Source organism: Gobius niger, assembly GCF_951799975.1.
Source record: "Gobius niger genome assembly, chromosome: 6".
NCBI classification, from domain to species: Eukaryota; Metazoa; Chordata; class Actinopteri; order Gobiiformes; family Gobiidae; genus Gobius; species Gobius niger.
The window spans coordinates 9,092,572-9,105,483 of NC_136857.1; the positions used below are offsets into that span (position 1 = coordinate 9,092,572).

General features: G+C 40.4%; 1 protein-coding gene across 3 annotated transcripts in view; it reads right to left on the reverse strand.

Annotated features, from left to right (window-relative positions):
• LOC306964461 (IQ motif and SEC7 domain-containing protein 1-like) overlaps window positions 1–12,912 on the reverse strand; it is a 135,379-nt gene that overhangs the window by 111,774 nt on the left and 10,693 nt on the right. The gene's annotated exons all lie outside the window — the stretch shown is intronic.

The window sequence follows — 12,912 nt, forward strand, 5'->3', positions numbered from 1 at the left end:
ACTTGGGGCTCGCAGGAGGAGCTTGGAGGAGTATTGTATGAGCAGGCGCGGTGTTCCTTTGAATAGTAGAATAGAAGATTCAAAGATTACTCAAAACACAACTCCACATACGTCTTTGTAATGGGAACTATTTTGACGTGGTGAAAGCTCTTAAGCTATATCAATAGAATAAAATGGAAGAAAATGTGAAAAATAGTGGCAATATCTGAGTTTTTGGACATTTTTAAGTTACTAAGGGGCAGGAGCTAAATAGCGGGTGCAAGCTGGAGAATAAAATATGCTGTTTTGTTGGCATGTTGCACTTAATTTACCATTAGACGTTGCCTATGTTATAGTATTAAGGCCCCAAATCTGATATCGCTAAGCACATGAGCAAACGCTTGATAAATGACAACAAAATCTGAAGTTCGATAAATTGAGGCAGGAAAATATTGCCATACATAAATATTATTACTGACCACTTGATGGCACTAAAACCAACAAAAAAATCTCAGTATTCCCCTGCTCTAAAAGTCCGTATTAACTTATTTTCAATAATTACACGTGTTGCAATTAACATGGAACTCAAATGAAACACAATTTACTTATGTGAAACTGTTTAAATACTACAAAATAGGAAAAAGTAACAGGGGAAACAAGTAAATAATGTCCTGACGCTAAACATTGAGCACAAAAATATGGAGTTTATCTATCGTTTATTGAATGATAAGTCGAGGTTTTTGTTTTACAGTGTTAAAGGGGGGGTATTATGCAAAATCGACTTTTTCAAGCTTTACATCATGTTTTATGTCATTCCCTCATTAAAAACATGCCTGAAATGTTGCCTTGGCACATTCACGTATTTTTGAGTAATCTGTAAAAACTCTGATGGCAGCCATTTTAGGGATAGGTTTGCCTGAGTCCTCCAAGGAACGCCCCCACCTCCTGGAGACGCCTCCGAGCTTTCGTCACCAGCCGAGTAACCAACCACAGCTCCTCAGCAGAACCCCCTCCCCACTGATGCCACAGACAGTGTGGAAACGGTCAGAGGTTCTTAAAGAGACAGAGGCCTATTTCAAGACATTCAGTCATTGCAGATGCAGTTATTCTAATTTACTGCATTTACAGACCAACAGAAGGTTTGGTCATCATTGTAGCGTGCTATAGACTGGTGCCATGTGATTGAAAAAAGCATAATACCCCCTCTTTAACCAAATATAAGTGCAGTCAAATGGAACACCTTGTGGATATTGTGATAGGTTGTGGCTTCTTCTGTTATAGATATTGCATGAAGAAGATATAATATTGCAATCACGATATATTGTGCAGCCCTAAACTCAGTGCTTTGCTACAATGGGATTAGAGCCTGTGATTTGTTTTCCATACAGTACACATTACATCAAAGTGCCTAATGCTTTTGTGTTGCTCTTAAAAGTAGGCTAGCAGTGTGTTTGAAAAAAGTGGGTCATATATTTCTCCTCCTGTTTATGTTGCGCCTTGTATTTTTATAGTCTGTAGAATAAGCCAGTTCCGGAGGTGAGGGTTATCTACTTGAATGAATACCTTGTACAATTATAAATGAGACTATTACAGGGTTATATACAGTGTGCAGATTGTACACGAACACCCCTGTCCTTTCGCCCGTTGAGAAAACGCGGGGCAAAAGTTCATTTGGGTCCACCCGAAGCCTTTTCAATAATGCATGAAGTGCCAAATCCCACTGAAGCTATCATTCAACAGGACGGCTTCCACCAGCTGAATTACACCCGGCTCCACAACAGCAGCTAAGATTAGAACTGAATCTATACATCTAAACAACGCTCCAGATTTAACTAAATGACACACATTGCAGGTAGAATGACTAAAATTGACAATATATTAATATATCTTGCGCAAATTTTAGTAGATTTATTTACTCACTAGGCCTAGATTTGATTTGAGGCTTCACGGTTTTAGCAAAAATGTAATTGTGATAAGTGTAGACTTTTCTGTAAGAAGCACAATACAACTACAGCCACTATGAAGGTTTTAAACGATACAACTGAAGCTCTTGATTATAAGGAATGCAGTGCGGCCCTTTTTTATTGATTTTACAAAAGCGTTCGATACTGTTGACCACATAGCTTTGGTCCAAAGACTGTCAGCATGTTGTTTTTCAGACCAGGAATTTGGATGATTCAAAGGTCACCTGTCTAATAGAACCCAGAGTGTTCAAAAGGAGGCTTCTGATGTTCTGCAGACCCAACATGGAGTGCCTCAAGGGTCCATACTTGGGCCGTTGCTTTTCACACTGTATATAAATAGCATTGGACAACATATTCCAAATGCAAATCTTTACATCTACGACTTGTTCTGAATGCTTGTTGAAAGAGAAAATCAGTTTGTCTGGATCAATCTAGTATTTAGTCTTAGGTATTTGGGTTTTATAATTGATGATTTGATGAAATTGCACATCCAGCATTTAATTAAAACGTTGAGAGTTTAATGAGGATTCCACTATAAAAATAAATGATTGCTTTTCTTTCACTGCAAAGATGAGGTTTGGTGGAAGCTACATTCATGTCTATTATTGACTATGGAAATATGAATGCTCCTATACAGTGTCTTGGGATGCTTGACAGTGTATCATGGAGCTCTGTGCTTCACAACCAATTGTAGGCCTCTTACTGCTGTTTGTCATATTCCAAAGTGAAATGGGTTGGACTTCAGGCTCGCTGACTCTCTCATTTGGTATTATTTACAAGGCGATTCTTGGAAGGCTAGGCTTATGTCTTTTAAACATAAAGCAGAGTCAGCCGTCTTCATTCTAATGACATCTTGCAGTGTTTTGTTACTAAAGTGCGGACTAAATTCGGAAAGACGGCTTTCAGCTACTCAGTCACATTGAACGTACAGCAGAAAGACTTAAAAATCACAGACCTTATTTCTTTGCATAGTTTGTTAGTGTTTTGTGATGTCAATCCAGTCCAGATCAGCTCATCTGTGTGAGAATGTTTTAACTAATGCTGTGTATTTTTAAAGCAGTACTAAGTAGAGGACATAAGCACCACTGCAGGTGTCGCAGCATGTTGCGTTTTTGTAACTATTTTTACTATTACTATTAATTGTGCGTGAGAGTAAATATTACGCTGACAGAAAAGACAAAGGGACAGAGGGATATTGTACATCCAATTATACAATGGAGATCATTTTTTTCACTCAAACTTGGCTGTAAATACTGTTGAAGTGGCGCTAGCCCGCAATTAGCTTTGCCCGTTAGCCTGTTAGCTTCTTCTTTGTGATTCCATTAGTGTGTATTGGTGCTCCGGGTTGGAGCAGGCAAAGTTGCAATTGGGGTGTTCTGGCCGGAGACACCAGGGGGAGATGAAAGACCCCCCCAATCATCCCATTAACACTTGTGCTAGCCCCCAGAGGGACTACGATAAAGGATGTATTGAAATAAACAAGTTAATTAGTGTAATGGAAACTTTGTGCCGCCAGGTCTCTCTTGGCCAGGTCTCTCTTGTAAAATATCTTAGATCTGAACGCGGCTAAACAACAAAACACAACAAAATAAAAATTAAAAACGTCAGGCAAAATATGTTTTAAATCAACACAAACCTAATATGTAAGGCAAAACTGCATTATTCAAGTGCTTACAATGCTCATGTCTTGAAAATACCCCTTAGTTTTGCCTTTTTCTAAAATACAGTGTACTCACTGTGACCAGGGCAGCGGTGCAAAAATCACAATATTGACTGTACAGGGAAACAGGCTTCCAGCATCATAGCAGGAAAGGGAATTTGACAACAGACAGGATCAGAACAAGTTTGGCAAAGGTGTCTGATAAGCAATAAAATGGATACAACGTACAGTAATAACATGGATAAGTTGATTTAGCATGACAGTGGCCCTTAAAAATTAGATTCCTACTCTGAATTCTTGCCCAAGGCCAGACAACATTGATATCTCACCCTCTCATCTGAAACCATTTGAACTTAAGCTGTCAATTTCTCTTTGTTGCAGTGTTCGGTTTTATCTTTTGGAAAATCCGTGTGACAGAAGCCAGCGCCTGTTTCCTGTTGTGGCAGAGGAAACGGACAGGGGGCAACACCCAGCGCATGGAAAACCGCTGAGTCAGGCTTTTATCAATCTGCCATTCTGCAGGAGCAAACGAACACAAGCGCTTTGAATCACCGCTCTGATCCTCGCCTCAAATGAACCATGAACATCACTGAGTGCTTCTGCAGTAAATAAATGACACACGGGCTCCACACACACGAAACATGTGCGGTTTTGAAGGATAATACTTGAGTAACTTAATTTATAGTTATTTTTCATTCCCACCATACAATTTACTTGTACTTTATTCATAACATTCTGAAGTAACAATATACTTGAGTGGAATTTGTGATTTTAGACCTGATGTTAGTGAAAAGAGAATATGAAAGGGCCTTAAATGCGATGTCCCCGCAGTAATGTCCAAGTGCTCCCAAGATGTTATTACGCCTTATAATATAGTACCCCTTTTATCCGCTTAGAAAATCGACATGTTTAAGTTTGTGTGACTATACTTAGATCGTGTAACTACTCATGTAATCGTATTTAAATAGGGAAAAGGTGGAAGAGCTTGGTCGCTTCTAACCCCTGTTTGGCCCCATAGAGGAGAGGAGGAGAGGCTAAATAATGCTAACAACAGCTTTGGTCTTTTTGCGTGACTGAGCGCACGCGTAAAGACCAGACAGTTACGCATCAACTCGTCTAAGTTAAGGCAACAACATATCAGCCCACCACGGAAAGTCCCGGTGCTCGCTAGGCCTGTCACGATAATTACTATATTGACTTATCGTTCAATAAATAACAGATAAATGACACATTTCAAACAGAGGCAAATTAAGTTACATTATATTTCATGTTTCTTGCAGCTTGTGAGGTATTTTAGGATATAATGATGCACTTTTAGAACAAAGGTTTACTGTCATTTTTATGCCTGAGAGTTGCCCGTATCTAGTATCGTTAGAGTCAATAATATCATTTATTGCGGTTCTTTCCTGCCTCAATATATCAAACTTCAAATTTGTTATCGTGACAGGCCGAGTGCTCAGTGCAGCTCTAGGTGGATGTGAGCGGAAACAAGCTACTTTCCTGGTTGTTGGCTGCAGCCACAGTAGCATCACTAAATCGCAAGCAAGAGTCTTAAATACCCAACTTTTTTGTCGCTTAAAATCTGAGGTTCTGGAGAATCCGATCTGACAAATAGTGCAACACAATCGCACTGACACCCCAGACATGAGCGCCACAACAAATTATCACTTGTGATAAACTTATTGGCGATAGCTCCACGGAGAGGCAAATTGGGCTAAAACTCCACTAGTGTGTCCCCTTTATAACATTTTTTCATCCATGCCTGAACTGATAGTCTACATCTTCCAAAGCTGTACATATGCATATAATGAACAATCAGGATGTGCGGGTGGTATTGTGCAGCCAGAAATGGGTTGAGGCTGCAGCTAACAGTTGACTTATATCCGACTTTCACGGCTTGGAAGCGTTAACAAATGGGTAGTGAAGCTTTAATACAAGATATGCACATTTTATCTATTGTCTGTGGCTGCATAAATACAACCTTTTTCTACTTCTGAAGTCATTTTGCTTGGGAAAAGTTCGAGGTAATCCTCCTAGAACTCCACTCTGCTTGCCTTACATTTCAAGCGCTTGAAATACAGTGGTTTATACAGTAAACGCTTTTCTCCCCTGGGGCTGTTTACTCTGCTCTTCAGCGAAAAACATTTTGTGAAAGTAATTATGAATCAGTTATTTGTTTTTATTTTTTCTCTCAGTCAAATATTGAGTGGAGTTCAGCCTTGAAGAAAATGCTGCTGGGACTTGATCACATTTGCACTCATTATGGTTGGAAAGCAGAACTGAAAGAATCCAGAACAGTGAATATTTATATCCTTGTTCAGTCGCAACCAAGAGAGGGCTTTATATAGGCACATTTAAAATCGACCCAGCATAGCATTATAACCTAATGGACATTTTCAACCTCAATATGCAACAAACTGTCACTTTAGACGTCTTGTATTATGTTGTATTCGGGCTTCTTAAACTACTTTGGACACCTTCACACATAATCTTCTGTTTAGTATACTTTTAGCCTTTTATTAATGTCAGCAGAGGGCGCAAGATTGCCCAATGACCAGAGATCTGTTCAAGAAAAAAACAATGGCAGCATTGTTTTTGAAATGTTTGAAATGACTACATAATTCCCTTGATGCTTGAAAATCAAACTTTTGACTTTTCAGATGGAAATTATACCAACACTTTTTTCTGAAGGAAAACTTTTCAAAAATTCTCTTTTAAAATGATGTCACAGAATGATCAATGATGTGAACCTGCGTGTGCACTGAAGGACTCGCTCCGGCTGACAGCTCGGTTTAGACGAACATTGGGAAGTCTGACATTTTTCAGCACCTTTTCATTCTTGACGACAAGCTACGGAGTACAGTTCTTAAGACAAATCAAAACTGAAACCCCTTGCACACATCTTTGATACGTCTTGCCTACAGTTATGACGTATGTGCACAACAAAGAAACAAAGCAACAAATGTAATACTTCGAGACAATCTGGGATCCGGGGCCCTCTACCAAATTCTAAGGTCTTCCACTTCCAATCAATGCGACTTCACAATATATTTATATCTATGGATAAATCATTGATGGTTATTTGTTCTGAGTGAATATCCAGGCGAAATAGTTATTAGAAAGGTTTAAGATTAGACCAATCCTAAAAATGTTACGACCCCTGAGTTGAGAATGTGGTTTTAGACAAGGATTTAGACAGGATTATAGACCAGACATTCTTAAAAACTTTGTTCATAATCATATCCTAAAACACCACACAAGCTGCAATAAACATGATATATAATGTAACTCAATTTGCTTTGTTAGAAATCAAAGTTTTACAAAGAAAAAATCGGGGGGAACTGCTAATAAATATACGATATATATTGAGCCCAAAAATGTATAGTTTATCTGTTATTTATTGAACAATAAGTCGATGTAGTAATTATTGTGACAGCCCTAGCCATGCCAACCCCCTTTATATCGGTATCGGACGCCAAAACCCCATATTGGTCGGGCCCTAAGTAGTCAATCATTATTCTATACTCAACATGGGAGCACATATATCCTATACTACAGCTGTCTGTATTGCTAAATGATCAGTTCTCATCAGCATGTAATTATAGACTTCAATGTGTCTGGCTAAGTATATCTAATGGCCCATCCTGGATCTCTTTAGTGGAGCGTGACCCCCATTGGCTTCACGTGCACAAATCACATCATAAACTCCCTCCACGGGCTTCCAGCTGCTGCGTTCATTCCTCCTTTTACATTGATCTTGTGTGCGATAGTTTACTTAGACAAACGCCGGGGAAGCGGACTTGAGGAATGATGGACCGCGGCCTGTCACTCATCAGTATTGTTGTCAAGTCGTGCGCCATTCAACTACCCGCAGGAGATTTTTTTTCCCCCTCTCTTTATCAGCCTGGGCTTCGGGCAGCGTGTGCGTGCCAAGGTGAAATTTGAAAACCAACGCACACTCGGATTACTAAATGTGCTATTAAGAGTTTAGACTGCCAAACAAGGTATCTGTGGGTTGTTATAGAGGGATTTCAGGAGGTGGAACGAGGAGATGGTTTAATTAATGCGCCTAAATTGCCGAGAGGATTGTTGCACACTTGTTTATTTGCATGGATAGACCGGTGGTGTTTGCATCTGCTGTCCTGACTCCCACTCAGTGTCAGGGAGAGGAGCAGCAGTGTGGTTAGAGGCAAATGACAATATGTGTTTTGATAGACACTGCAGTAAAACATGTTTTACACAGCCTTATCTGATTGACAACCAAAAGAAGAGCGCAAACTGGTGATCTCTGATGTACTGTAGTGACAAACCCGACCAAAGCTTTCAGGTAATACAGCCTTATTGGCCTACTAAGCTTGCCATATTTTTCTAAGCCGTTTTTCTAAGTGGCAAAATATGTTACACAATGCAAGGAGCCAGAACCGTGCATCCCTAACAGGGTCCTTGTGCGTCACACTAAAACCCTGGGGTAGATCTAGTTGGTATATCAATAAATCCATTGCTCTATTGTCCCAGCAGAAAAAAAATATTGGACAGTTCATTTCTGTCACGGCTTCTCACAGGGGGTTGAATACCTGGAGAGCTCATTCCAACTGCATTCCTGAACATATTGGCTGGATTTAGCTCAGCTCTCGGAATTTCTAATAAAGACCCGGGTTAGAGAGAACACGTAAAAGCGGCGCGGACAGCAGCCGAGCAGAACAACGCATTACACCAAACGCTTCTGAGCGAGGGCACAGCAGCCTCCAACAGGAAAGGTCAGAGTATGCACGTAAGCTCATTCAGCTTGTCCTACTGCATGGACAATCATCTTTTCCAGTGGGGTCTTAATGGCAAATCCTCTATGTCTACGGAGCAGATGTGATGATCTTACACAAGCAGACGTTTGAGTCCGGTGAAACTAATTACAATCAAATCAAAATCACAATTCTAATGGAGACAGCAGGAATTAGTTTTTTTTTGAGTAGCATGACTGATTCTATGAACAATTAAGTGTCATTTTCTTTCTTTTCAAATGTAATACACCTTATTTTAAAACATAAGGTGCACATAAAAATCACTTTAGGTTTCAAGTTCAGAACTCACTCCATACACCCTAAAGAAGAACTAAGTAACTTGTTTTCCTTAATAAATCCTTTTTGTAGTCCCTTTGGGGGTAATACAAGTGTTGATGGGATGATCGGGGGGTCTTTGATCTCCCCCTGGTGTCTCTGTCCAGAAAACCTCTCTTGCAACTTCCTTGCCTCCGTGTTGGAGGCACAATCACGCTAACAGAATCAAGAAGAAGCAGCTAACAGGCTTACAGTCAAGTTTGAGTGAAATATATGATGATCTCTATTGTGCAATTGAGTTGTGGCACAATGTACAATACCCCTCTTTGTCTTTTCTGTCATCGTAGTATTTGGACAATTAATGAGAAAAAAACACAACATGCTACGACACCTGCAGTGGCGCTTATGGCCTCTCGGGGCATGAGTTACTTAGTTCTACATTTTTACTTTTTTATTTATCTAATACGATTATATCAAAATCATATCTAATATGATTTTGTTAGAGTGGACAGTGGTGTGAAACCAGCCGGGAGGCAAACTCTGGGCTAGTCTGGCTGCGTGCATATTCAGCGGCTAAACCACAGGGATATTATGATGCACATAGCCATAGCATAATTAGTTTAGTTTCATGGGTCCAGTTAGTTTGAAATTTGCATATAGCCATCTCTTGATCATATTTAGCATGTAAAAGGGCTACAAACTAGGGCTGAAACAACTCATCGATTAATCGACAACTAATCGATTACTAAAATAGTTGTCAACTATTTCAGTAATCGATTAATCGTTTTCTAGCAAACACAGACTAAAGTAGCAAAAAAGACATGAAAATGATGTATTTTGGATGAAAACCTACTTTGTTTTTAAAGTGAGGGTCTGCAGTGTTTTGTACATTGTAAATTTCATGAATATCTGTCTTTGTCTCGTCCAATCGGAAAGCAGAATTAGCACAAATAGCCTTGTACAAACGTTTACTCCATCAACATGTCCTCAAGCGGCGTCACTTTAGCTCTATGTGATAGAAAAATGGAAAAAATACAATTTCCATGCACCTTTCACAGCCAAGCGATTAATCGATTAATCGTAAAAATAATCAGTAGATTAATCGATTACCAAAATAATCGTTAGTTGCAGCCCTACTACAAACAGAATATCAGGATAAGAACTTAAAAATCATTTTAGAGGCCAAATGTCTGGATCCTCAACAAGAACATGAACAATCTCAGAGTACAACAAAAGCAATAAAGGGAAAAGAAAGTGGCTCATTTTCAAACACATCGAAGGTAATGCAACTCTTTAAACTCTGATGTTTCTTTTGAAAAGTTCTCCGGGGTTGCCATACAAAAGGACCAGTTTCATTATGCAACTACATCAAATAGACGCAAACAAATGTCCACTTTGTGTTCTCAGATCTGGTGCTGTCAGATCTCCTCTCGCCCGCTGTGTGGAGGAAGCTGCGTCAGGCCAGTCCAGCGCACAGATGAATGTGCCGCGCTCTAGCTTCTCATCTGGATGTGTTGAGTCAGCCTCGCGCAAAAACCAACCACAGAATCTCCTCCCACTTGGCACAGATCCGGAGCAGCCTTTTAAGCGCTCGCCACAGGTACACAGCTACACAGCTACAAATTGCTTTCGATTCAGCTGCTGCATCAGCTGCTTTTGACAGCTGCAAGCCGGATAATTGGTTCAACTGTGAAAAAACAAAATAAAAATACGGAGTGAACGGGGGACCGCGGTGTGGCCCTGTGGACTCTCCCCGTGGGACTGCTTTGGTGATCACAGTTAGTTTAGATGAAAGAAGCAATGAGGAAATGTGAAGACTTCATTAGGACTGATTCTGACATATGTGGACATTCTTTCGGAAAGCGACTGTTTTATTAAATGTGTCAGATCTGACGAGGAACAAAAACAGTAATGAGGCATCACAAATATTTTCAGGAACATACTGTGTATCTGTTAGGCTGAAACCTTCAAATAGATTGACGGGCCAAATAAAAACAAACCTGGTGGAGTTCACATATCTCGGGGTCGTGTTCATGAATGAGGGACGGATGGAGTGTGAGATCGATAGACGGTAGTGATGCAGTCGCTGTATCGGCTGTATCGGCTGTATCAGTCATGAGATCTGGGTAATGAATGAAAGGATAAGATCGCGGATACAAGCGGCCGAAATCAGTTTCCTTCGCAGGGTGGCTGGGCGCACCCTAAACCACTGCTCCTTCATGTAAAAAGGAGGCAGCTGAGGTGGCTCGGGCACCTGACTCGGACGCCTCCTGGTCGCCTCCCTCGGGAGGTGCTCCAAGCATGGCCTATTGGGAGAAGGCCTCATGGAAGACCCAGGACGTGCTGGAGGGACTATGCCTCTGAGCTGGTCTATTGTCGCCTCAGGGTCCCTCCAGAACAGCTGCAGGAAGTGTGTGTGGATCGCTAAGTCTGGGCATCTCTGCTCAGACGGCTGCCTCCGCGACCCAGCCCCCGATAGAAGCGAAAGAAAATGGATGGATGGATGGATGAATGGACCACATATTGCATACAGCATTTCACAGTCAAAAGATCAGAGAAAGGGACAGCAGAAGCTTTTGAAAAGAAACAAGAATGTATAAGTTCCAACAATACATCACCAAATAATGTTTCGTTTTGGTCCAGATTTGACATTATGCAAGTCTTCCTTTGACACATTTGCTAAAAACAAAATGAAAATGTACAGTTTTGATATGGTTTAGTTGTATATCCCAATAATAATGGATGGGAAATGTCATATTAGAATGGGTGTGAAATCAAAGTAAATCTTAAAATACAAATCGCTGCTCTCGTAGAGGCAGATGGTTCACTGTGACACAGTGGAGACGAAAGCGGAGAAGAAAAATAACGGACGTAATTTCCTTGAGTACTTCATTTAAATATTTGATTTGTCTGTCAAGCCAGTACAATTATTGTAGTACAGCTGCATTAGTCAATACTCCCATGCTCGGGTTACCATTTTGCTGATTACATGAATAACATTACATAATATTTACCATTTCCGACTAAAGACGAACATAAAGAACAAGACGTAACTCTTATCGGAAGCACACCACTCCTGTCACAGAGCAATAATGGCATGTGATTGTTTCTTAAAGACATCAGCTGGAGGCACATTTCAAAATGATGTCCAATTGCTTCATTTGTAGTACTATAATGTCCCTGATAAGACAAGACCCACTTTTCCACACACGTAATGCTATACATGCTACATATTACCGAGCCCTGATAACATGCAAATAGGACCCAGCCGGTTGTCATGGAAATCAACACTGCGTAGATTCAACCTTGAAGCCAATTCTTGCAGCGCCTGAGCCCTGAGATGGAGCCAGTATTCTACCTGCCACTCCACATTGGATACAAATGAAATAGAGACATAAGGCAAGGATTCAGAAGGGCCTGAAGGCTCAGAACCTCGTAAAAAAAACAAAAAATACAAGCTGAGGGTGAACTCAGTATGGAAATCTGGTAATCTCAACCTCTGGAGCGCTAATAAAAGAGAGGGTATTAAATATGGGAGTATGAGACCACCTGTTGCACTCACTTAATGAAATCACAAAGACGTGTGCTATAATGATGTGTTGTATTTTCATAATTTGACATGTTTTCTTTATAAGTCCATCAGTTGGATTTGCCTCGTGGTGGACAGTTATGGACAATCATCAGGGAAGGAACAAGGAACAAACTCTAAATGAATAAGCAGCCGGTGAGTTCATTTGTATAAATTCCTGAGAAATAATTTCAAAAGCTAGTGTTATTTGTTGTTGTAACAGGACATATTATGGATCAGGTCCCACACAATTTTGTAGTTTGTGTCATGAATTATGAAGTTGTCAAGCATCCAAAAAACGACTGTGAGCTGTTATGCTCCGTGTATGCTCCTTGTATTGGAGTATATTCTTGTTTTAGGTATTTTGTTAATGTTGCTGTAATTGTTTTCATTGAATGATTGTTCATATTGATTAGGTCTCTCTTGCAAATGAGTCGTTGACTCACAAGAGACCACCAGTATAAATAAAGGATAAATAAAATAATGTGTCGCCATGGATACTGCACTCCACGTGATGTCCATATTCTGCTGCGTTCCAAGCAACTGGTAACGGATACATATTCGACCTTCCACATGGAAAAATGTCTTGGAGCACAGCTCCAGTTGGTAATTACAACATAAACTCTGAGATGATCAGAGTGGCCCGAGTTCAGATACGAGATGAAGACAGCAATGGCGGCCACCGGTGTA